This window comes from Crocodylus porosus, unplaced genomic scaffold (genome assembly GCF_001723895.1).
Source record: "Crocodylus porosus isolate Cpor-Errol unplaced genomic scaffold, CroPor_comp1, whole genome shotgun sequence".
NCBI classification, from domain to species: domain Eukaryota; kingdom Metazoa; phylum Chordata; order Crocodylia; family Crocodylidae; genus Crocodylus; species Crocodylus porosus.
Genome location: NW_017728918.1, coordinates 27,382,499 through 27,387,795, shown reverse-complemented (window position 1 = coordinate 27,387,795; position 5,297 = coordinate 27,382,499). Strand labels below are relative to the sequence as shown.

At 44.9% G+C, this 5,297-nt stretch overlaps 1 protein-coding gene across 1 annotated transcript in view; it reads right to left on the bottom strand.

Moving 5' to 3' along the window:
• KIDINS220 (kinase D interacting substrate 220) overlaps nucleotides 1-5,297 on the bottom strand; it is a 134,388-nt gene extending 129,091 nt beyond the window's left edge. Inside the window, exon 1 of the mRNA XM_019538143.1 lies at nucleotides 5,197-5,297. The gene's annotated coding sequence lies outside the window, so the exon portion shown is untranslated. The remainder of the gene's footprint in view (nucleotides 1-5,196) is intronic.

Below are 5,297 nucleotides of genomic sequence, written 5' to 3'. Positions count from 1 at the left end.
AGTGCCAAGAGTTAGAGCAGGGACTTGCATGTCTGTCAGTGCCCAAAGTTTGCAAAATTGCCAGTGGCATAGTAAACACAACATGCAATGAATCAGCTAGACAACTATGGGAGCTGATCTACAGTGAAAGAGGTCACACCTAACGGAGATGCTAAATCACATTTGGGATCAATACAACATCCTTCAATGATAACTAAAGACAAAGGACATGTCCGAAATGAGATTACAACGATGTCAAGTTTGCTACAAGAGCAGTTTGAAAAGGTTCCGCTTGTTTAAGGTTTTCAACAATTAACTGTTACATATTTCTACAGGAGAAGTTGTGCCAAAAGATGTTGCATTAGATATCCTGAAAGCATGGGGAAAGGGAATAGAAATCGAGAACACCATTATTCAGAAATGTCTTTCTGCAGATGCTACTGACAGCTTCTATGAAAATGTACCCAAATCAAAACTGAGAACCTTCAAAGATACAAAGTCAACTATGGAAAAGCGCAGCAAAATGAAACAGTCACAGAATGCAAAGGAGATACAGAGCTTGACTGGAGATGGAGCTCTGCCAGATGCTACTTCTAAGAAATCGGCTATTATTATTGACAGCACGACTCTTGTACAGAAAACAGGAAAGCAGAAAACTGCACAAACATTTGGAGGATTGGCCGATTCCTTTGTGCAACAAATGTTTGCCAACTATTCCAACATGAGTGATTGAGTCAACACTGTCTTCAATTGACTCATATCACCTTCCGTAAAAGCAGGCATAAAAACAGTAAGGACTAGGCTAATCTGCAAAATCATTAGCAGCAAATCTTTTCCATTACCAGCATCATGGAGTAGTTTCATATCCTTACCTACAAAGAAAACCTAGTCAATTTTCTAAATGAGTAGCTTCTTAAGCAATCATACCCATGTTTCCAAAGTAAATGAGTGCTCATCATTGGTGGTTTTGCTGATGGAAAAGCAAAGTACTCCAACTCACATGACATTTTCCAACTGCATTCATAGCAAGAAGAGGCACAAGAATGTTCTTACACGGCAAACATGCAGTCAGTCACAGACATTCCCCTCTAGTATTCTTCTGTAATGACACAGACATACTGGTCCTTCTTCTATGGCATAATCTTGCACCTAAGATTTGCATGAAGAGAAGCAACCCAGTATGATTCATTCCAGTTCAAGGTATTTTGTCAGAATTGCCTGAGCCAGTCCATACATCTCTAATTGGCTTCCAGACCATCAATGGTTGCATGACCACCAGCCAGTTCAGTGGTCACACTAAGAAAACTGTTTGGAAGATGTTCATTCAACATCTAGATCTATTGGCAGGTCCAGAAAGTAGGCCTGACATTAAGAATTTGTGCAGTTGGGTAGAAAAGTTTGTTGTGTTACTGTATCAGCCGTCAACATCTTTGACAACCCTGCTAGATGATAGGGTGAAATTATTCCATCAAGGAAAAGCTCTGGATAAACTTCCACCTACATATGCCTTCATAGTTTCCTAGCTGTTTGGGGCTGGAAGAGACTTTACAGATCACTGGGTCCATCACCCTGCACTTCCTTGAGCACCATGTACATAGAACCAATTATCAAAGTCTCCTTTGGCAAAGTGCACTTGAACCTAATCCATCACTGACATCACCTAACCAGTGTGCTTGGCAAGTTGAAAATGTTGGTTATGTTCCTACCATAAACACATTTGTACTGTTAGCAGCAAAATACCTTCCAATAACAAGTTGCAAGTGCAACACAGAACGCCAGGGACCCGCGTGCTCGTACAAGTGGGAGTCGAGTGATGAAGAGATCTGAAAAACTGCAATTACCTGTTGTATTAATGCTACATATTACCACAGAATTAGACTATTACATTTTCCTACTGCCTTGAGCCAAACATATGCCCATGTGTTTCATTACTGAATTATGTACTGTTAATATCTAACTTATCCACATTCTTAAATTAGTATTGTCTAATTCAATATAAAGCTCAAGCAAGTAGGCTAGCTTGAGTTAATGTTTTCTGTACTGTAGGCCTGCTATGAAATTTGTAGTGATAGAATCTGTGAGATTTTCATTTTAAGGGTATCATTTACTAGTTCTTTTAATTACACTGTGTGACTACATACATGCTAATATGTCAGCCATCTTAGAATCCAATACGGCTACCATGACAGAAATATTACAACTGATCTCCTCAGTTCATACAATGTGGGTTTCATCATTAAAATTAATATTTCCAGCCCTATTGAAGGCTGAAATATTGACCAAAATGTGAATTTACGGCAGCCATCTTGGATTCCAATATGGTGGCTACATGCACTACTTGCCACATTGGCAACGTGACTATTCTCTGGTAATTTATTTTATCACTCATCAGGCAGAAGCCTCAACACTAATCATCTCACATACATGTGACAAGTCTATACACTTAAATTTAACAGAAGACAAAAAGTATTCAATTGTGACTGGTTCACCAACAAAAACATACTAATTACAGACAACAGATAGAGACATTAACAGCTATTTCTATCAGCCAACTGTTACTGAAGGTCGAAAAGCTAGACCTACCCAAGCTCAGCAGCTCACCACCAGATACACGATCAAGCCACACCAGTCTCTGCAGGCAATGGTTCACAAGAGAGGGATGTGGTTAGCATCGCTCCAGCCGACACCCCAGCCAGGAGGACCAGTACTCATTTAAAGCTGGACTGACTGAAGAAAACCTTTGGCACAAGGCTAGAGGGAGGCTTGAACTCATGCCTCATGCCAGTGGAAGAGAGAGGCTATCACCAAGGAGGAGTTGTGAATATAGGAGGGCCATTAGGAAGGCCAAGGCAGGGGTAGAGCTCAGGCTAGCGACCAGGATTAAGAACAACAAAAAGTCCTTCTTCAAATACGCTGGGAGTAAGAAGAGGGCACCGGGTAATGTAGGGCCCCTGTTAAACTCAAATGGTAATCTTGTAGCTATGCCAGACAAGAAAGCTGGAATTTTTAACAAGTTCTTTGCCTCTGTTTTCTTGGACAGGGACCAGGACAGCTCTCCCACCAGAGGTAGGGGCAATCTTGGGGATAACACTGTCAGGCCTGCGCAAAAGTAGTCGGGGATCTTCTGGAAGGGCTGGATGTTTTTAAATCTGTAGGCCCTGATGCCCTCCACCCACGGGTGTTGAGGGAGCTGGCGGAGGTCACTGCTGTGCCTTTAGCCTGGCTGTACAAGCGATCGTGGTCCATAGGCCAGGTGCAAAAATTATCAAGGATCACATCTGTCAGGGGCCAGCAGGGGAGATCATGCCCAGGGGACAATTAACATGGGTTCATCAAAGGTAGGTCCTGCCAGACCAACCTGATGGCCTTTTATGACCAGGTAACTAAATCCCTGCATGATTGTGTCGCCGTGGACATAGTCCTTCTGGACTTTACGAAGGCCTTTGACACAGTCTCTCACCCCATTCTCCTTAATAAATTGAACGACTGTGACATTGATGCCTACACAACATTGGTCCAGCCTCAATTGGAGTACTGCATCCAGTTCTGGGCACCGCACTTTAAGAAGGATGTGGCCTGCCTTGAGAGGGTTCAGAGGAGGGCCACCCACTTGGTTGGAGGGTAACAGGGCAGGCCCTATGAGGAGAGGCTGAGGGAGATGAACCTGTTCAGCCTCAACAAGCAGAGGCTGAAGAAGGATTTGGTGGCTGCCTACAAATTCATTAGGGGAGATCAGCAGCAAATAGGAAAGGTCCTATTCCCCCCAGCAGCACCTGGGGTGACAAGGAACAATGGCTAGAAGCTGCTGGAGAACAGGTTCAGGTTAGAGACTAGGAGGCACTATTTCACTGTTAGGGTAGCTAGGATCTGGAACCAACTTCCTAGGGAAGTGGTCCTCGCTCCTACCTTAGGTAAATTCAAAAAGAGGTTGGATGAACGCCTGTCTGGGATCACGTGATCCCGCTGTGTGCTCTGGCCGGTGATGGGGGGTTAGACTAGATGACCTATTCAGGTCCCTGCTGACCCCAAACTACTATGACACAAGATGCAATGTCTTAGCTACTCTGACACCACACACTATTACTGAATCAAACAAAATAATAGGCTTTGAGAGAGGCTTATGAGAACCATGTGGTCTAACTCACCAGTAAAAATTATCACATTGGGCATTTATACACATACATTTGTCTGAAATCAGTGTATGACTCAATTAATTGAGTCTGCTCCGCACACAACTTGATGTGCCTGGTACCAAGTCATGTGCATTTGTATAAATGGTGAAATGTGTGTCAGTGCAGAGAAAATGGCAGTAGTACACTTCTGAACTAAAACCCCTTCGATGTGTTTTAGTTCAAAAGCGCACCACCACTACCTTCTCAGTGCTGTGCACATTTTGCCATTTATACAAATGTATGTGCGCAGCATTGGGGGCATTTAAAAGCATGCGGCGCAACCATGGTACAAATGCCCACCAAGACTTTTTCTTGCCCTCTGATCTGAACAGGGAGACCTCTATGTCTCTTCAGAGCCCTAATGATTTTCAACAGGATCTTCTTAGATGGGAGCCTGTTACCTCTTTTCTCTCACTGCTTCTTGACCTGTGTCTTGTGTTAAACGCCTTATAAAAAGAGGCTGTCAGTTTTCCCTTTCACACAAAGGACAAAAACAAATTAAGAGGCAGGCCAGTGGGCTTGCAAAACTGAAAATGCAGGCTCAAGCACGGCACGGGAACACCGCGGCCTCATTTCATTTTAATATTAAAAGCACTTGCAAGCCGACAGAGTCCTCTCTCATAGGCAACAAAATAAAGAAAAACAACTCCCTTCACATTATACCTACAAAGGCTATGAGCTAGAAATGGACCTTAAAACGACAAGACACCCATGAGGTAAACATATACTTAACACAGCAAAACACGCAGCTGTTTTAAGCTGTACATTAACACGTCCTATGACAACAGGGCTGGGGGGAGGTTGCTGTGGTGCAAGAGAAGGGTTTTTCTTAGTGATATCTCCTACCCTCGGCCTGGGCAGTCTGCCCCCCCTCCACCCCACTAGGAGATGAGCAGCGAAATCGCGGTCTCCATCAGTCCGGGAGCGAACAATGCCCGCCGGCTCGGCCCCGCCAAGGCAAGAGGCCGCCCGCGCCCTTCTCCCACCGTCTCCAAGCTCCACACGGTTTCTTCCTTTGTTTACTGCCCGGGGCGGCAGGACTCACCCGCGGGCGGCTGGGCGCTGTGACCAAGGAGGCGGCGGCGACTCGACGCGCTCCTCACCACCCCCCAGCGGCGGCGGCCATCTTGCCGGTGTGCTCCCCGC